At 43.5% G+C, this 21,952-nt stretch overlaps 1 protein-coding gene across 3 annotated transcripts in view; it reads right to left on the minus strand.

Annotated features, from left to right (window-relative positions):
* The window catches only part of EVA1A (eva-1 homolog A, regulator of programmed cell death), a 206,796-nt gene that overhangs the window by 81,657 nt on the left and 103,187 nt on the right, over positions 1 to 21,952 (minus strand). The gene's annotated exons all lie outside the window — the stretch shown is intronic.

Consider the following 21,952-nt stretch of genomic DNA (forward strand, 5'->3'; position numbering starts at 1 on the left):
GTGGGGCCTCCTAATGCTGTTAGACAGTTTGAGGGCTAAAATGGGATGAAAGGAGACAAGGCGAGGTAAATATGTCACTTCCACTCACGGCGCTCTATGGATGTTTCCCAACTCAGTGAAAGTCAGCTAACCCACAGGAAGGGCAGTAAGGTATATTGGCATGAGAAAAAGTTAGTGCCTACAGACACCCTTTGCACAGATCAGAACTCTTTTTCCACCATGCATATGGGGTCACCCCAGTACAAGAATAGGATTCTGGATCAACATCATGTCTGAATTGTCAACTTTTTGTAATTTAAAGCAGGGGGGTAACACGGTCATGAAGAAAGAACTCTTTATTTCTTTGTGTCATTCCACTAAACATAAATATGAATTTCCATTAGCAGTCATGAAATAGCTGTTTCAACAGAGTTCTGGAAGTTTGGAAACACACACACCCCAAAAAACAACCAAACATCTGAGCAGGAAAATGATGTAAATTGGAGAAAATGAAGTGTCCTGTTCATGGGCCCTACCCTTTCAAAACACAAACATTTCCAAAAATTAATGAAGAGAGAAGGTTGTTCCAGCTGCTGTATGACTCAGACTGGCATAAGTAACTGGCCAGGGCAGTTCTGGGACAGCAAAGTGGGGAGAAGAAAGAGGCCAAATCCTGCCATGGTTCAGAAGATGTGAAACTCTGAAATGAACACCAGACTGTTGAACATCCCTCACTCCCTACTATGTCCCACCAGCTCCACATATCTGCTGCACACACAGGCCAGTGAAGCACAAGCAGCAGCCTATATCAAATACACCGGTCACAACTGTATCTGTGATACTTCTGTCTGAAAACCTCATCACTCACTCGGGTTCTGAAAAGAGATGTGAACAGAGCTGAAGATATGGTGAAGATCTTCAAAATGGCCAGTTTTTTAGGGAGCTTCGGGCTTGGGCTGTGGGTCCTAAGGAAGGATCTCAGAGAGACACAGTTGTGGAGTTCAGCAACGATTGTTTGATGAGTTGAGAAAAGCAAGACAAAAAAGATCAAAATGGACTAAATAAGTGATCTGTGACTCTCTTGCTATCAGCATTGTGACACTGCATTACTTTCTTCTGTTGTCTTGCCTAAGACCTACTGAATTGAGGAACAGCACATCTCAGACAATTTGTTGAAATCACTTCAAGTCTCTGAGTGATGTTAATGATCAGTGACCGAGGATGGAGTGCAGTGAGGTGAATGGCAGATGAATGGCAGATGACAGCATCCACCTTAATGGAGAGCTTGTATCTGAGCACTTCCATGGACTCTCAATACACCTCATCACATCCTACTCTTTACCTTACTTACCTTCATCACTCCTCTGCAAAGTACCCTCATATTTCATTTTTTAAACGCAGGGGTGAAGAAAGGAGGGAATAATTGACCTGTCTGAGGTCACCCAGATCTGTCCAAGCCTCCAGGACTGGTTCAGACAGAGACCTCACTCACACTTTCAGAGCTGCAGACAAATCTTATGGGTGCTTGGTCCTTAAGGATGCACTCGGAGCTCTGCTGCTCTGCCCCCCATGACACCAGACACTGCAAAACCTGTCATGAGCTGGCAGAACTGTTAGGGCATAAGTACCAGTGTCAGATTTTGTGAAGGTGCTTCAGGTTTGGTTCATGTGCTGTAGGAGCTGCCAAATTTAAAGAGACTCAAGAAGATTTTTGCAGAAGTATTCACAGAGACAGCCTGTCTCCACACGTCTATCAATAATGCTCAAGTGTCAACACTTCCAGGCTTGGATCTGAAGATGCCTTCACTTGCTATAGGTTTGCTAATGGCCATTATCTGGTTCATAAATGGGGAAAGTCAGGAACACAACAATAAAACAATTCTTCTCCAGTAACTCAGATCAGAGCTGGAATATTAAAAAAAAAAAAAAAAAAAATTCAAATCCTGGCTCAAGTATCCTGTGTTATCTACAAAGTGATTGAACTGCTGCTCTCAGAGTTTTCTCTTTCATTCCTTTTCCATCACTCCCACTTCTCTCCCATTGCCAACCATGTCTCAAATTGCCATTTCCCTTCCTGTAGTCTTTTCCACCGTTCTTATCCCAGCAATGATCCCTTCCTCCCAGTTCTGCTGCTTTGCTGCAGGTCTTTCCAAATGCCATTGCATCAGGCCATCTCTGTGGGACCAGAGCCACTTCTCTGGAGGGGACCATGCAGCTGTTGGTGTCTGGAAAGCAGCCAGAGGACCCCACACTCCCCCCAGCTATGCTGCAGCATAAGAGTCAGCAAAGAGCAGTAAGAAGCCTTGGCTGCCTGTTCAATACCTGGAAGCATCCCCTAGTCGCTGGAAAAGGGATCTGAAGGAGGAAGATTGCTCCCCCTGGCCTCAACCAAATGATATTTCATCCAGCGTGAAGGAGATGCTGACAGAAGTGTCTGTGTGTCATCACAGATGAGAGATTTTTGGTGGGTAGAGATGTGCCTCCACCAGTCACATCCACTCCAGCAAGAGGCAGGACACTATCAGAGGCTCCTGCTCGCCCACAGCCAGAGGTGAATGCACAGCATTCCAGACTGCTTGTAATATGGGCTGTCAGGGTGGGCAGAGGGAGGGCACAGGCAGGACAGCCAGCTCCCCTTGTTATGTGTAAGGAATCAGGGTTAGAATTGGCTTTCATTAGGGCATTGCTGCTTTGATTTGAGCACACTGGGGTTTGAAAGTGTACAGTTTTCATGTTAACTTATTTTGGAACTCAGGAGGAAGGGTTGGACTTGCTATTTGGGAGCATCTCACTGATCTGCTCCTTGGGTCTATTAATCCATTGTGTCCTTCTCCAGTGCATCTCTCCCAGGATATACTTCATTAGTTCAACCCAACTACACACAGTTTGCTCTCAGAACACTCAAAGGCCAAATAAAGGGACTAGTATGGCATGCAGCCACGGGAAAGGGGTTTGAACAGAGCACAGGTACTCTCCAGGCCTGCCTTCCCAAGCAGCGTGTCTCCAAGTGATGGAATGCAATGCTATCAAATATCGTGACAGAAAGCACAAATATATAAAACATGAGGGTGCCTCTTAAAAATAAATGTTGCTCCATGATCTTTTTCCCAGGAGAAGGACGTTTCCAGAGTGCTGGCTCTCTGCGTGTGGTATCACATATTGCATGGTCTGTTCCCTATAAGCTCTCAACATATGCTACGAATCTGCCTCTGCACTACAAGTATTCTAAATCAGATGCTTATGCCTCCTTCTGATCTTTTGCAGTCACACATACGTACATTGAATTTTGCCACAGGCTATCCATCATTCCTCCCTTTCCAGCACCTGAAACGCATGACCCGCAATTTGGTTTTATGTGTGTTTTACTGCAGTTTCCATATAATCACACAGGAAACTTTAATTCTCACCTTATGAGCCCAAGGCTGCAGTTCTAATCCTTGTCTCTCAGAAGTGTCATGACTGTATGTCTGGTCACCAACACTCTGTATTTCCCACAAATGAAGGAAAAATCAGATTCAATTGCAAAGACTTACCTCTCACAATCAGTTGTTTACATGCATCACTTTTCACCCTCTACCCCAAAGTAATATTTAAAGCCCTTAGGCATTGCCACCCTCTGCCTCTGAGTCTCCTCATTTTGGCTGTGGACTAAGCACTGTGTTGCTGCATGAGGTGGACATTTTCCATCACCACAGGACAGACAGCTCTGCTAAGGCATCCATCACCCTCTAATGACCCAGATTTCCTGCAGGCATCAAGGGAAAGCTGCCTCATCCACTGTAGACCTGTCATGTCTCAAGACTGTGACTTGCCCTCTCATTCCTCCCTCTCCTCCCTTTCTACTCATTCACCAGGAATTCACCATGCCCATCCCCTTCCCCATCCCAGACTGGAAGCGGCAGACACAGCTGGTTGGCATCACCCATCTTCCAACTGCCTCTTTTTAAGGCCAAAGAAGGAAAAGGGGCTGTAGGTCACCCCAGCCCCCGGCTTACCCCAACCCCTTACCAGCTGTACAAACCCTCTTGCCTCAAGGATTGACATAATTTGGCACAGCGCTGTCTGTACACATGCATGTACAACACCTCACCAAGTGATCCTGATCCCAGAAGGGCTCATGCACAACCCTCTGACATCATGTTGTATGTGCCTCATCCCCTGCAATGACACATCTCCGTTTACAGTCAGAGGGGGGATTCTAGCACTAATTTGTCCTTGTTGGTTGAGTGAAAGAAGATGGAGGATTTTTTAGCTCTCTGGAAAGGGGCTAACTGGGAAGGGGGGACAGGGAAATGGTCTGGCAAGATACCTGCCCTGTGCATGAAGCAGATGGCACAGAGGCATCAGAGAAGCCCTGTAAACAACCAGTTAAGCTTTAGTCATAAGCCCTTTCATCTGCTTCAAATATAGGCTCTACCACCTTCCAGCTGGGGCTGGAAAACATCAGGTCTGCTCTGCCTGCAGGGCTTTGTGAGTTTGTATGTTCTGAACTCCTGCCAGGAGTAACTTTGGTGCTGGAGGGATCAATGCTGGGCTCTGTGCAACACATCCATAATGCAGTGACTTATGCATGGAGGAGGGAAGCTGGGGAAATTCCCTCCCACTACAAACTTTTCTTGGCTCTTTGCATTAGTTGTCAGCCCTTGGGAATATATTTTCCCCTATTCCCACTTTTCTGTGGTCTGCATTATCATTTGCTAAATATTAGCGTGTGCTATTTATCATGAGGTCCACAACCCTTGTCCACTCCAGGGAGTTTGCAACTAAGTCACAGCAATAAATTTTCTGATATTCTATGGGCTTTACAGCACTAAGAGGCACACAGATGAAATCATTATCTCAGAGCCTTCAACCCCTAATCTCACAGTGAAACACTCATCACCAAAGGCAGGGAGGATGCACACCAACACAGGTTGTTTATACTCATAGCAGATTCAGACTCAGGCTCCAAGTCTGCTTACTAATAATGATGATTACTTCAGCTCCTCAGCTCCTCCTAATAACATGTTTGAAATGCTCAGGGAAACCACATTCTCTGCAACTTTCTTTCAACAGCATGTTTGGTTCATAAGAGCTGCTGGGTTAGCAAAGGAAAGGGTGTGTTTGTGGACTGGGGATCTGTTGTAATAATATCATGGGGGCCAAAATGAGCACCATGGTCTACAATTACTGCTATCCCCCTATGTTTATTGCAGAACAGAGTCACCCAAGACCTGACTCAAAACCTGTTGATTCCACTGAAAGTATTTTGCAGCAGGTCTTAGGAACTGCTTGGACAAGACACCGTCTCTTACTGACTTGCTCTGCCCACTGTGTTCAGCAATAGCTGTTATCTAAGAAGGGATTCGAACCTTGACTAGAAAGGTTTCTTCAATATCTCCATATTTTGGATCCCAAAACCCTTTCAGAGTCATTCTTGGTTAATGACTAGAAATGTTCCAGCTTCTCTTGGCTATAGGATCTGATCCCAAGACCCTTCAAAGCAAACCAGAGTTCAGACTGAACTGGGAATATTTCATGAAGATTTGGAGGGGTAATTAAAGAAATAAATTAAATGCTACTAGAATGTGCATGTCCAAAGGAAACACTGGTCTGAGGAGTCTGTATTTTTCCAAGTTATCAAATTAGCCCAGGTTGGTTTCCACTGCCAATCTAAATAATGATGGATGTGGTCCAATCTCTTTTCCTTCCAAGTAGGCTGAGAAATCATGGATAAGGTCATTAGTATGAGAGAAGAGACATCCTCCTGCTCTGAATGTCCCAGACAGAGGTACATGGAACAGCTGCTCCTCTCTCAGACTTGAGCAGCCAAGTGGCTGTGTCCTGTGCACGGAGGGAACAACTGGCATTAGCTGGTTTTGCTTTGCCAACCTTATGGCAACAAAAACAAGAGAAAGAACTGGACAAAAATATTTGAGAACAGCCTAAGAACAAAAAATAGGGCAATTTCCCCTGCAGTGCCAGGGCACAGCCCTCTCCTCTGTTCCTCTCTTGCTCTCTCACTGTGATGGGAGGCAAGTTCAGGGTTCACTGGCCATTCCCTGGCCAATGCCAGACTCACTCTCCAACACACAAGGGCCAGACAGTTTCAATACATCCCCTGTATTTTTTGCAGCCCCATAGCCCTTTCTGGCAGTGAAGCTGTGTTGATCTGGAGCAGGGGTGTTTTTTAGCATGTCAGGATCATGAATGCCATAGCCTTTTATCCCAGAAAGACTGAAGAATAAACAAAGAGGGACTGCAAGAATAATGATCAATAAATCTCTTTGATCTGAACTTCCAATCCAGGATATATCTGTATTAATAAACTAAAGGGCTCAAGCACTGGCTTGGAATTGTACACAGGTTGTAACTAATAAAATTTCCAGAGATGTTTTGGTCTGTTCTCCACCCTGGCATGGCCCAGGAGACAGCACAGCCAGGGACTTAGCAGCTTGTTTGAGTATAGAGAGTTCCTCTATTCAGATGTGAGCTATGCCTTGCCACTTTACCTTAGGGCCAGGGAACATTTTTATTGTAGAGTGTAGCCCATGGGGACTCTCTCCAAAACACAGTTACATCTCCAAACTGGCTGCCCAGAATAAGGGATGCCTGGCAGGTCACATCTGCCTCCTTGATGTGTTCAGACTCATCCCCTGCTCCTTCTGCTGCCTGGGAGACAGCAAGTGCACAGAAGATGCTGGGAGCTTCAAAGCGGGGGGACTCACCCTGGCATAGGAATTTCCTACCAATAGGCACTGAACCAACACCAGCAACTCCCAGGACACCTCCATGGGGCAGGGATAGTGGAGTGGCCAAGCATGGCATGCTGCAAGACTGCCTGATGGTGCTAATGGGTTTGGGGCCAGCTGGAAAAGGCTCTAATTAGGCTGTGTTGGCTTTTGCCAAGATCAGGGCTGGGTAGTTCCTGTAGAGCCTCACAAACCACACAGTCTAGTTGGAAGCTGCATGCACTAAACACTGCTTAGAATGGAGAGCTTCCCTGTCTTACTGGAGGTGTTCACTTCACTGGAGGGGCCTAGTCCCTTCATCAGGTGACACAGGTTGTCCAAGCAAGCAACTCCTTGCAGGCGTGGCTGCAGCATGTCCTTCAAACCAGGCAGAACCTCCCCTGCAGAGCTGGGCACACAGCCTGGCTGGGCAGTCAGAAAGCAGGAGGGATGTGGAGGTGCTCGTGGATCTGCTGGTGTCACCCCAGCTACTTCCATGTGGTCAAACACCACACAGAGCTGGTGAAACTGGATCTGCAGGAGCATTCTCCCTGATACAGTGCATAAACACCACCAGGAGCTTTGACAATGGGACAAGTTATCATTCTTGTGTTGGTTCAAGGCATTTCTGGTTGAGAATTGCTATGTTTTCAGTGTTACAAGCTCTAGCCCTAACAGCAGACTCCTGCTTCTGAGTTGGGTAACTTCCACTAAAACAAAGGATTGGGAAAGGTTTTCTTTTTTCACTAAGTGGGAAAAGGAAATGTACTCCAGAAGGACATGGATTCCTTTGATGTCTCAAAATAGAGAAGAGGTTCTTTGCTTTTCTGTGCCATAAGAAGGACATCATTGCTGTGTCCATTTTTGGGATCCATTGTTTTCAAAGATGGGTAAAAACAAGAAATAAATAGCAACACGCCTCTCTCCTGCATTCTTGCTGTCCTCCACAGGGACAGCTGCCAGAGCAAGGAAACTATATTAAGACCACTGCATCCCTCAGACAAAGATAAACCCTTCCCAAGGTTTCATCTTTGCACAGTGCCAAGAATCTGGGAAGTCAACATGTAACTGTCCACATGGGCATTCTGTGTGCAAGATCCCATTATTGTCAGCACTGGTCCAAGAATAATTCAGCTGGTCAAATACCCATGATCCAGTTAAATATGACTGTTGAGTGCTTTTGAAAGGCCCTAGGCTGAAACATCAAAGACAGATTGTGCAAATATTAGGCAGGATCTATAAATAAACCAAATTGTCTAAAATATCACTTTATGTGTATATATGGGCAACTGAGCCCTACATATCTAGTCAGTACAAAAACAAATTTCCTTGGCTACAGCAAGAGTTGTGGAACCTCTGGGCAACTATATTCAGAATCAGAATCAAAACCTGAGTCCCATCCTGCAAAACTGGGTTCAAACCCACCAAAGGCTAAGAACTCTTCAGAAGATCTGTTATTTACACAAAGCAGATATTATTTAACTATATACTAATTTTCTACTTTTCTGGTAATAATATCTGAAACAGTCAAAGACTAATAAGTTGGGAAAAAAAAGAAATTATTTGAAGCATTTTAGTCAAATTGTAATCAATAGTGTGCTTGAAGTTAATTTAGACATCATGAGGTTTGAAGACTTAGGAAAGTAATGACACATAGTTATTGAAAATAGAAAATTTTCTAGAAAACATATTCAAGATAAGAACTATCTGGCCTAACTTCAGGTGTCAACACTGCAGATATTCACATGGTGTCCAGTCACCACGGGTTCCTTTAAAAATGAAAGAGAGAAACAAGCACTTGTAAGGGGTACCTGAGATACCTATTGAAAATGAGATAAACTGCAACCTAGAAATGCCTTTTTCTTTTCATATACTGACTACAAAGGGAGGCCAACATATCTAGTCCATATGTAGCTGATTATACCGTAGACAGCTACATCTGGTCAGCATTAGAGCATGTTTAATAACATACCTGTTTGCAAATGCATTCCTATTCAGATCAATATGTCTGTGCACTCAGTACTCCAGCCTTCCACTTATACTCCAGGTTGCTAGTCCGAACCTTTAGTCTTGAACTTCAAAGTGGGTTGGACCCAGCTACACTGAGACTTACAACTCACTCAGTAAGGTCCCTCAGGAAAACACAACTCTCCAAGCCAGGATGAGACCCCTGAGACAGAGAGATACAGAATTCCCTTCAGGAAGTCTGCAGAGGAGCACTTGCAGAGAAACAGAGGGATCATTACAAGTCCCTCTACATAGGAAAATATTTTTGCCATAACCAAAATGTCAATGCTGATGGTTAAATACATTTCCTTGAATAAAATCTGCCCAAGACTTCAGGAAACACATTTACGAAGAGCGGTCGTGCCAGAAAGTAAAGCAGTTTGTATGACCTTGGGTTCAAGAGCCCCAGGTATGTAAGGAGCTGGTGAACCTTTTCTCAGTCTAGGACAGCTAAATCGTTTTTTGTACCAGTCTGACTTGAGAGCCCAAAAGCCTGGCTCAGCCATGAGTGTGTTGGCATCCCGGGTGTGGGGCGCAGTTTCTTGGCCAGCTGCAAAGGGAAGGTAAGTCAGTCAGCCAGCCAGATCCATAAAGCAGCAGCTCACACTGTTCTTAGAGGCCTGCCTCCCCATCTGGAAATTAAATGCAAACATATGCATATGCCTAAGTGTTGCTTAAGAGAAAATCACTACCCTGACAACGCTGAATGTGAACAGGAAGGAAAGAAAAACAGAAAGTACAAACCAGTATCTGTGCCTTCCCCATTTAATTTTCTGTACCCTCATATTTAATTAAGCACAACTTAAAGGACAAAGAATTATGAGGTGAGGAAGGAAAGAAAATCCATTTGTTTGTTAGTACAAGCTAAGAAATATCTGACAGAAAATTTACATTACACATGTTCTAACTCAAATTTACTAGGTGGCTCGATCCTCCCAAAAGAGAGCCACAACATGGCACCGACATCCTATACTTCATTCTTCACTGGGACCCAAGACATCTGCAGAAGGTTTTGATCTCTAATAGCACAGAGGAGAAAATTTGCCTTTCCTCCCTGTAGGAATCATGTACAGCTTTCACGCAGCAGACCCTTTGATCAATATGCAGCATGTTAAAAAATGTGTGTTAGTATATAACCCTGAGTTATATCCCTAATGATTTGATTTTTTTTCATTGGAAAAAAAAGTAGACAGGAAGAGAATTTAATATTAGTTATTTTTCATAGTAATAAGAATTAAAACAATAAGAAACAACAAAAAAAATATAAATGTGAGACAGTCATTGAATTCATGACTGAGTGAATTATCCTGACAGCAATGGACATGTCAGACAGGAACTTAACACCTGATCGTTCCGAAGCTTCATGTCAATAAAGTTCAACAGCAACTGTAGGCACTGAAAGCAGAAACTCCTCACATCTGTGTGATCATGTCTGCACTCGATGCATAAACCCAAACCCCATGGGCGGTGGGGAGGCTGCTGCTCTCTCCTGCCAGATGCTGAGCAAACAGCCCCAGGGCATGGGGTCTAACCACACCAGGCAGGAGGAAGCCCAGTGTCTGCCCAAAGAGCTGATGATTGATCAGGGTTAAGCAGAAAACCTCTCGCCATTAGGCCAGTGCCCCTCCCCTGGGCCGTGCTGACTACCGTGCCTGGGGAAGAGATGTAGTAGGGGGTTGCCCTTTTGTAAGCTGTTATTTTCTTTCTAATTCTTCATGGACCATTTTAATATAGGCATTTCTTGTCCATTCGAAGAGGTATTTTTTTCTTCTAAAGAAAATACTTTGAGAGCTTCATCAAAGTTTGAAGGGAGTATATATGATCCAGGGACTAAATAGTGCAATCCCCTTTTACAGGTTGGTCCTTGATGCATACTCCCTGAGTGCCTGCAAGCTATGAGCATCCAGGCTGGGGCAACTTTTGACCCAAAACAGGTTTGCTGGACTCCAGATGGAGCTGCAGTTTTCTGCCTCTCCCTGAGGCTTTGGCTTGAACCAAAATGGAGTGACACCCATTCAACAAAGAGACCTCCAAGACTCTGCCCTCCCTCCGTTGCTCCTTCCCCTCAAGGCACCGACACCAAGGTCCATCTGCTGGGATTAACCAGCCTCCAGAGTCTTTACATGCAGCTGTGAGATGGCTTTCAAAGATAAGAGGTGGCCCGGGGTGGGCTCATGGGTTAGGAATTTAGTTAAATATCTTTGAAAGGGATCTAGTAGGATTTGCTTCGTTGTTTATATTATGGAGTATCAGTCATCCTTAAGACCCCAGGCCTGTGTGTCAGTAAAGCTGGAAACACAACCAGCCAGCAAAGGATCCTGATGCTGTTCCCCATGATCCTGTTTTCCCCATACAGAAATGCTTCCCTACTCTTACATTCAGAAATTCCTACATTCTTTGGCTCAGTTCACCTAAATGAGGGATAATAAGTGAAATACTGAGCAGCTGAATACTTGGAACTGAAACTCCAGAGAGTCAGCTTTTCTTCCTGGGTAATGATGCTGCTCCTGCCTGATGCTGAAACAAACTCATGGCTAATATATGGCAAAGAGATTTTAAGTCTCTGCTGGCCCCCAGAGGGAAAATAATCATAAGCCTGCTCAGTGTTTGTTAAAAGGTACAGGTAATTGAGGAGAAGAGCAACAAAAAGACAATTGAGTGGCTGGGCAGGTTGATTTATGAGGAAAGATTAAAGGAGCTGAACATGAATGGCTTAGCTAAACAGTGACTAAAACAGGACATGAAAAGTAGCCACGGTCAACAGTATTTGAAGTGTCTGTCTGAAGGGGCATTAACTGTTTGGGTGTGGATATTTTGAATAAATGGAGGTCTTGAAAAGGAGGTCGGAAATACAAGTGCCAGATGAATGTTAAAGAAAGTTTCCTGAAGAACAAGACTTCCACGGCAATCTCCTCCCCACTGTAAGGTGGGGTGTACCCCAGAAGTTCATCTGTGCTGAGCAGACATTACCTAAGGAGCTTCTGGGAGGTGTCTACTCTTAAATGCCTCACTGGCATCCCCATCTCTAAGCACCAGCGCAGAGACGACCAGACACTGTAAAAGCCCACTCCAAAACTTCCATACAAACAGAAGATAAAATATCCATGCCTCAGGCCTCAGAGATCAAGCAGAAATGAAAGAAAATCTCCAAAGTGAGGGGGAAGAGTGATCCTCTGGGATTCTCCCATACTACTGAAGGATGAAATAGGGCGGGGTTTGTTCACAGGTAGTGAGAAGACTCATAAATATCAGCATCTACACCCTACCATTACCTGGCCTCTCCCAAACAAGAACTTGAACTGGAATAAGGGAAATGTTCTTTAGTGATACTAAAGAGACCCGGGGTGGTCATCATTCAGCTGTTATAAAGCACATAACTCACATAAGGCACAGCAGCCTCCTCCCTGCCTAGTCCACACAGGACTAGTGGCTTGACCATGGAGAGCCAGACCTCAGGTTCAAAACAGCAATAAATTAGAAATTAACTTGCCATATCTTACTGCTTTCTTTTTGTTTCATATAATCAAAGATTGCACAGGAAATACTGTATGGTGAGAATTCCACCTGGAGAGCAACGCATGTATCTACTCATCTAACAAAGCCAGCACAGAATATACATTGATAAGAGAGTTGATAGTTCTTTGGTTCAGCTGGCATGACACAAACCCCTGTGTAAATGCTGTCTCCACACCCAAAATCAGACTAACACTTTCTCCAAAGTTTGGCTGATCCTGCCAATGTAACATCACTCATAGCAGGAAACGCTTCTTAGCAAGTGAGTGCATTGCACAACAATCCTTGCGGAGGCCTGTAGGTGTGGTAACACTCACAGAACCATCAGTGCACTTCCCAGCAACTAAATTACACATTTGGTCATAGAATCATAGAATCATAGGATCATTTAGGTTGGAGAAGACTCTAAGATCATTGAGTTCAACCGTTAAGCCAGACAAGTTCATCAGTAAACTACATCCCTCAAATGTACTCATGCCCATGTAGCTCTCATCAATGGTCTATAGACACCCCTGAGTGCCTATTTTATCGATTTTCTGTTACAGCAACATCTCACAAACCTCAGCTGTACCAAGAGACACCACCACAGAGGTCATGTATATTTGCATCTTTGGTGACTTTCAAAAAATTGCAATTTTTTTCTTCTCTCTGTCCTGGTTGTCTAATTCTCTTTTCATGGTGTGGCAGGGCATATCACCCCTCTCCCCACCACAGGTGGCTGGTGCAGATCAGAGAGATAACCCAGGTGGGCAAGGCCCAGTGGGTATCATCTCTTGGTGCCAAGAGGTCTGCCAGCTTAACAGATGTGGGAAGAGATAAAAAATGTATGTGATCAAAAGGCCTGTTTTTACACTATAAAAGTGTCACAGTTTATCACAGAGACAGAAGTCTCTTACAAACTCCTTGGGAAGGTGCAAGACAATTTCTTCCCGAAGCTTGGGTGCAACTTCGTGGTTACTTTTCTGGAAATTGAGGGAAAGGATTTCGATGTGTGCCCCTTCAACAATTTGGTGCTAAGAAACATCGGATCCTAAGTTGTATTATTTCTTCACTAGCAGTAAAATTAATAGGTACCTTTAACCCCACGTGTAATACTAGCTGTCTCTTTTTGTCTTACTCCTGTGTAGTAATAGTCTGTTTTAAGTCTTATGTCTGTTAGTTTTGTGTCTATTAAATAAATAATTCATTCTATAATAGTCTGAATCCACCATTATTAAAGAGCTTATGAATGAGAGTGGGTCTTGGGGTGCTGGCCACCTCAATAAAGCGACTGCCTGCTGCCAGAGGCCTGGGCAAAAGGCAGGGACTTATTTAAACCCACATGATCCATTCATAACAATGGTCAGGAACATATTTTCCAAATTTTCATTTTCCAAATCCCAGAGTATTTCCTGTTTGTTTCACATTAATGTGGAGAGAGAGCAGCTAGAAACCAGCAGGGCAGTGGTAGGTGCACAGCAGAGAAATGTGCACGTGCTGGCAGAAAGGCACCAACTGTGAATCCTTCTATAAAGGGTGCAAGGAAATACCATTGTCTTGATATGTTTTTAAAAAGGAAAGGCAAATATATATAAATGCAAATATATCTTAATCGGTCATGGTGTCAAACGCTCCCTTTAAATTTAATCTAACGGGTGTTTCACTGAGCTGTCAGCAATCTTCAGTAGCCTCCAGGCACTAATGAGTGAGCATCAAGGTGTCAATGCTTCTGGCATTAACCTCAATTAGGAGGAGTTAAGGTGAGCACTGAATCAAGGGTCAGCCATTCATTGCTGAGACATTCCTCTGGCTGCAGCCTGCAGTCACCTGCTTGAAAAGGGCTGGCAGACTGGCTGCCAACCTCCTCACCGGTAAAGAACTCTCATACCTGCCAACATTACTGTTAATTACTATATTTGAAATCTGCACAGGTCTCAACAGGAATGGAGACACAATAGTATCCCCATTTATGAGGCTATTCAATGAAGTTCCCAGGTAAAAAAATAACCTGTGGTATTAAAATTATAAATAGCTAACACTTACTCATGGTCAGAATTTTTATAACATCATTAAGGGCATCGATACGGCAAAGAATAGGAAGTCTGTACTGCAGGGTTAAGCTTGCAGAAAAAAAAAATCACCACATAGACAACCCATGTAACTTTAATTCTGCTCCACTTCTCTCTCTCCAGAGCTCCTCAAAGATTTCCTTTAGACATATGACATCCAGATGTCACCTTGCTCAATCATTTTCAGGTAGATCTGCTTTTCTGGGGTGAAATCATGGATGGTTCACAAGTGATTTTGAGGCTGTACCCCTCCTATTCAAACATGGAGGTCTCAGAACCGCCAGACAAAACCCCCCAGATCCACCCCAGGCCTGAGATCCTTTCTCTAGATGGAAGATTGCTGTTCAGCCTCAAGGACATGTGCATATTTATGCCAGAGGAAATCATTCAGTGAGACAATCTGTTTAGTAACCTTGAAGTTGTGTCAGCCACCATAAAATATTGGTTATATTACAGTTTACTATTATAGTTATTACAGTAGAAACTCCAGGTCCATTATAAAACATTTCCTAAATTTCTAAAATTATAAAATATATGAATAATACCAGAATGAAAAACAAAAGTCCCACCTGCCTCCTTCCCATCACCACTCCACTACGACAGACTGACCACCCTTCCCTGCAGTCTTCTCCTGTGACTTTTAGGCCATAGTCCTTACCAACTAAAACAAAACACAACAAAACAAAATAAAACAAAACAATACAAAACATAGAGATAAAAGGAATAAAGGTCTCAGGTGCACACACCTTATGAACAGTGCAGGTCAGGGGCTGCAGAGCACTTTAGTTATCTCTTTATGGGACATTTTCCATAGCAGAAGGTCTGTATGTCTCCCAGAGTTGAGGGACCACAGCAGCAGACTTGCAAACCCTGCCTAATTGTAAGGTAGCACTTGTCTTACAGATCATTCTGCTTAGGATCATCATAAAAAGTGTCCTTTGAACTCCCTCTGTGCTTCCTTCAGCCCCGTCTTCCTTCCTCCCCATCCCCAAGGCAATGATTTTTATCTCCAAGCCTCAGTTTCTTCTCTGCAGGAATCAAAGGGTTTTCAAGCCTTTCCCTTGAGGTGACAGCATTACCTGTTCCTCCTCCACCTGAGATGTAGAGCTCTGCTTCCTCAGAATATTTATTTGCCCTAATCTGTGTCAGACACAGGCTCATTCTGCTATGGTAATGAAGAGTTGCTGTGTCTGAGCCAGCCAGGCAAGGCGTGTTTGGAGTCTCCTGGGGTGATTCATATCAAGCGACAGCGAGCTGTACAGTAAGCAAACAGGAGCAGCACAATGACAGCTTTCAATTACCTGATTTACCAAGCTTCATCTTAAAACTAATGAGGCTGTTTGTGTCATGTTTCACATCCCAGTGCAATCACCAATGTTAAACATAAACAGCTCTTTGTCCCTGTAGCATGTCCCTCCTTGGTGCAGGGTGGCAGAGCTGCTATTGCCTGTTATGAGCAGGTACCTCCAAGCCCATTAGTAAAGCATGTGCCCCACTCACTTCAGCACTGGCCAGCAAAAGAGATGGCATCTTGCCTTTACCCTCAGGTAATCCATGAACTCCAACAGATCCATGCCATATATCCAAATTATGAGTCTTGCTGACTTAGGGGTTTCCTCTTTGCTTCTCTCTGAGATCCAGGAAACTGCACCCACAAAAATTGTTAAGTCATCATCGAAGGTGATAAAATCACAGCCTCAGAAGTCAGAAAATGTCAGCCTTGACCTACCTGGTCACCCATCACAGTGCAGTCTTTAGTTACACTGCCAGTGCTTTTTTAACAGGTTCTGTGAAATATTACTAATTCTGAATGCGAGGTCTGAGTTTCTGAAAGGACAACAAGCTCCTTGCTTTTCCTTCACCTGGATGGAAATGGGCAGAAGTCTGGAAGCAGGTTCAACAAGTCCATTTGCTTGCAGAAACTGGTGATGTAACAGATATCACATCACCAATGAAAATCTACTCTGCCCCCTCTCCCATACCACCAGCTGCAGTCCTTGACAGTTTAGAACAAATCTGACCTTGAGAACAAAAGTCCAAAATGAGAACAACCAGACAAACAAAGAAGTCAGCAAATATACTGACCCCATCCTAGCTCCTGGAAACATTTAGGGAATTAATAAAGATGAAATGCAGAAAATGGACCTCAATTCCAATGCAAAACCAATTAATAGGAAAATCCCTCTCCAAACCCAAGTGTAGAGATCAATATAACCTTGAGCTGAGGTGCAAGACACCAAGCTGCTATTTGAGAACTTTTTCAGCAATAATACTCATGGCTAGAGGTAATTCCTTAGGAACTTAAACAAACATCCTGTTCCTCTCTTACTTGGATAAATCTATAACAGTGGGAGATCTGTCAAACAGTGGGAGTGGAAACCAATAAATATAAGTAGAAAACACTGGTATTGTCATTACATGGCAGTGATAATTTTGACCAAAATAAGCATTTGCATAAGAACCTTGTGGTTGAAAGCACCTCACCAGATTATAGAACCGTGGAATCACAGAATAGTTTGGGTAGGAAGGGACCTTAAAGTTCATCTAATTCCAGCCCTCACCCACCATGGGCAGGGACATCTTCTACTAGAGCAGGTTGCTCAAATCCCCATCCAAACTTGCCTTGAACCCTTCCAGGGACGGGTGGATGTAGATGTAGATATCTGCATTGTAGAGGCTCTACATGTAGATAACAATATATCAGCTAAGCACCAGGAGCCCCTTTACAGTCACTACAGGAGAACTGTCACTTCAAATATGCAGTTCATCTCTTTCAGGCACTTACTTTGGGATGAGATGATTTGTGCCTCAAAAGCAGCTGCTTCTCCACATTACCTGTAAAAGGAATTTGTCTCAGATGGGAATGTCTACACTATAAATCCCTATGGCTTGTATGTCTACACTTGGTCAGATGATTCCCACTTCATGAATTTTTCAATATTTGTAGTCATTACATGAGGACAGGATAGCTTTTTAAAAAATACTCTGTAGCTTGAAGAGAAGCATAGGCTTGATACAAAAATTACTGGATAAACTTCTATTAACTTAGGAAAATAAGAGAAATTATTTGAATAGATGTCCTATCTCTGAACTCAGTGTCCTGACAATGAAAGTAGCCACATGGAATTGTATCATATCATTATTCTGTTCTTTATATATTTGGTAGGTCAAACCTATGTGGCCATGAATTTCAAATCTACATGTCTGTGAGTTCTGTTTCATAGCATTATACAAGAAGCCCAGTTAAACAAACATTATCAGACATTATACATTCAGTGGAACATCCCTAGAGCTAGATTTCCTACAATCTTTATTTGTTTGTAAACAGCAATTTTATTTCAACTTTTGAAGAAAGAAAGTCTGCATCACACATTCTGCATCTGTCTTTCTCTAGCAAGACCCTGCCTGCATTGCCCTGTTTCAAAGGGGTGTAAAAGGCTTTTGTTTTTTCTTGGAAGTCTGGAATTGCTTCTCTTCTATTTTTTCATATCTTGGAATTGAGTTTTATCGCAACAGAAAGCACTTTTGCAGTGATAAAAATACATTTTCTACATTCATGAATTCATAAATTTTAAGAGCAAAAGGAACCATTACATTCATCCAGCCTGAGGCATTGATAGATTTACTGCACAGGAGCTAATGGACCAGAGCACAGTCCCTTTGAGATGACAGGAGAGAATTTGTGCAGCTTTTTTGCCTCCCTCCTCATCATTGTCATCATGAGGGCAACCACCTCAGAGCTGCCTTGTTTAACACAGACCCTGCCTCTACTCCAACTTGAAAGAACATTTATTTAAACACAACATTTTAGAGAAAGACAGGCTGCTTTCCCAAGCACTCAGAGAAAGCAAAGGTCAGCACACCCCTATCACCCCAGAGCACCTCAGCCACCTCTCCTTGACCCCGTTTGGTCTCCCAGCAGCACCAGACACCCCAAAGCAACAGTAGCTGCTGTCCCTGTGCTCAGGCTTTGTTCTTTACCTGCACAGTTCTCTCGTTGGGATGTGAAGCACTTGGCCCCTGGGACTCAGCTTATTGCCTCATAAAGCAGGATGGCAGGATTATTAATGTGGCAGAACTGCAGGATTTTCCAAGCAATTTATGAGTTACCATGGCAGTTCATTAGCTCTCAGCCCAATGACTCCTTCCTGGTGAGCATGAATCAAGCAGGAGGCATGCACACATCTAAACATACGACAGATATTCACATCAAAAACACATCCAAGGCCATATTTCCTCCATTTTGTTCAGCACGTGTCCAACCGCAGCACTAAAATGTCACCAGTTATCAGGACTGATAACCAACCCACTGAAACAGATCTAGACACAAAGGAATTCACAATCCCCATCCTTTTCTTTTATTCTCATCAAGCCATTTCTGATGGATGCCTGCATTTAAAGAGCAGCAGGTCCTTAGCAGAGGGTTTACATTTGCAGCCTCCATGGACTGCACAGGGAGGCAGGTCTGGCACTGGGGAACAGTGGACACTCTGAATGGCTACCTTGACTTTCAGTGCTCAGAATAAGGTTTCACTTTAAACACAGACAAGCCCCTCATCCCCACTCAAGGAAGGATTTGAGGAAATATTTAACTTTCATGGTAATTATCCATAGGTCTTAAAATAAAGCACACAATTCAACACTTCCTTGAGTCCAAGTGGCACTGTGTGCGTGAAAAAATTCCACAGGTTTTCATGCAGTGCTGAGTTAGGACTTCAGCACAGGCCAAAAAAACAAGTCTAGCAAGCTAGAGAGTAAAGAGATATAGAGAAATAAAGGGAGCCTTTGATGTTAATAACCGGACAATTAAGAAAATGAAAAGATCGTGAGCACAGTAAGTTTTATCAGTAAGTACAAAATCACTATCAAGCTACTCACAAATATTACAGTGTTTTATACCTAAGAAAGACAGAGAGAAAGAGAGATGCTTAGGGGGAAAGGAAACAAGGAGAGAAAGACTTCTAGTAAGTCTTTTTTGCATTCTTTTTCTCAGTTGCATTAATGCTTTTTTATTTTCTTTTCTCCTCTAAGATTTTCAGGGTATTTTAAAGAAAAGGCAGAGCTAAAATTTTTTATCTGCCTCTATTACAGCTGCCACACTCAGAACTCAACCTCACCATGCCTTATGTGCTTCCCAGAATTAACTTGCCTTTTCCTTTTTTGAAAAAGTTATTAATGTATTTATTAGTGCAGTAATGTGACCCACATACTGGAAAATCCCACCTTCCACACCATTCCATTAGCTAAATCTGGCTTTGGGCCAAAATTTCGTATTTCAGCTCCTGCCAAGATTCAGGTTTGGCATGTTTTTTTGTTGGAGGATTTTTCATCTGTTTCCTTGGCTGGGCTAATGGGACCCTAATGCAGTCAAGAGATCTCTATCACACCAGGCTGCCGGGTACTTGCTTGCTTCAATCATCTCATACATACACACGAGCTGGTGGCATTTCCCTCTCAGCTAAGGGATGCCAATAGGTCTTGAACCCACGATGCAGAGGGGTATCATTTGTTAATGAGAACTGCTGACTTGAGACATTCCCACTGGCTGGAGTAATTATAAACAATATTTTAAAAATATACAGCTGTGCAAAAAGTTAGATAACACCTTTATTTAATAACAGATTCATCAGCACAATCATGTGTGTCTGGCAGGAATTCTCACGTCCAGTAAAAAATGGAGGCTAGAGGAAGGAACCTCCAAAAAATATGGCTATGGCTTAAAGAAAGCAAAGCTGTTGCTTCATCCATTCATCTCTTGGAGATCTGGAATAGCTCCTGTTGTCAGGCTAGAGAAGAACAGTGTGGACATGATGACCTGAGAGACCTTGCAGACGTCCTCCTGCCAGGACTGGGAGATAAGACACCTCACCAGCTCTTCACTAGGCATTGGTCTACACAACCACCAGCCTGTCACAAAGTCCATCTCAGTCTTGATTTCTGCAAACAACTCATGAGCTTTCAGTTAATTTTACCTTTTGTCACCTCATTACTTACTTCCTCAGAAGATTTTTTTTTTCATGAGTTGCTATCAGAAGAAGACATATTGGTCTCTTTCCAGTCCTTCCCGTGCTTTAGCCCCAAAAGCAGAGCTCAGCTGCTCTGTCCCCATAGTTACTGAAGTTCTTCACATGTAAAATGTCTGCATGAAGACTCTTCCACCCACATGGCCACATGAATAGCTGTTCTTGCTCTCACCACCTCTTCCAAAGCAGCACAGCAGGTCAGTAACACTGGCCAAGGACACATGGCAGTTTTTCTCACAGGTAAGACCAGTGACACATGGCAGGACATTTCTGACACAGTCTGGCAGACGGAGAGTGACAGAGAGGAGCAGACTGATGGCACTGCCTGATCTCAGAGAGTGATGGGGTCACTTATTTGAAGCAGCAACAAAAAGGGTTGAAGTGATGCTGAGAGAAGCCCATTTGTACACCCATCACATTTCCCAAGCTATGCCAGGGTCACTGCATCTTTCACTGCTCTCCAGGAAACAGCAGCAAGGGACAACATGTTTCCAAGTGCAAGAAGTGGGAAACGGACATGTACTGAGATACAGGCCACAGGGAACTGTCCATTTGTCACAGCCTGTCCCCTTTCACTCCCACAGGTTTGGTGAAAGTAGGAGAGCACTATACCAGGAGCCATAATGTGTGCAGCTTTATGGAAACCTGAAACAAAGAGACAGCCAGCATGAGGTTTTCTGCATGGCTATCATCTCTAGGCCATAAGAATATCAAATTGTTTGGTTTTATCACTTCTTCTGAAAGAATTCCAGGACATAGTTCTGTCTGGCACAAGCACATGGAACTGGAATTTGATTTCTTGTTTATTTCATTTTCACATTTTGAAGGACTTTGCTCGTTGAGGCGAGAAATATGTGTCTGTTGATCACAAAATCCAGCTCAGAGACATGTCTGAGATCATGGTTTTGAAAAGGAGCCATGGCCACCTTCAAAGGATGAGGCAGATTTCACCCACGGAAAAGCAAAACATGCCATTTTGTGCTCTCAAGCGTGACTCATTTCCTGATGCAGTTAGGCTTGGACTAGAGAGTTAAGGTCAGATTAAGAAATCATTAGTGCCTTTTGTAGTGGACTTTGAGACCAGGACCAGAATGCCAGAATAAGTCTGTGGAGGCCTTTGAAGGAGAAATCCTCTTGGAAATACATAATGGGGATCTGTTTGTTTTCCCTGGATTTTTGACGGATGGAGCTCCTGTTTTTCCTGCTACATTGCCTTCATTTCTGTCAAATCCCCATGAGGATAAGCTTCTCTCCAGTCTTTTTATGAGAAAAGTGATATAAAAACATCACCTTCCTGACTAGAAAATTCACAGGGCTTTGCACAGATAGCCTTGCTACTTTTTGCCGCATCCCTTCGAACAAAACCCAACCTTCCTGCCACTCCAGCCAAATGAAACAACAGCCAGACAAGCTGAGAGCCTGATGCTCCTGCATCAATGTCTCTGCTCCTCAGGGCACTGCACATCCACCATGCTATAGCCACTACACAAAATGTTATGGTGACTCCATTTCAAATTCTTTCTGTCACACTCAGCATCCTGCAGTTACCCACACAGAGTGACCCACAGAACCATTGTTGTCTGAGGGCACAAAGAGCTTCTCCTTTACTACATGTCCCACTGTCTGCTCAGCACATTTAGTACAGCACCAAAATTTCTACTTCTAGATGGAT

This window comes from Corvus hawaiiensis, chromosome 3 (assembly GCF_020740725.1).
Source record: "Corvus hawaiiensis isolate bCorHaw1 chromosome 3, bCorHaw1.pri.cur, whole genome shotgun sequence".
In the NCBI taxonomy this organism is placed as follows: domain Eukaryota; kingdom Metazoa; phylum Chordata; class Aves; order Passeriformes; family Corvidae; genus Corvus; species Corvus hawaiiensis.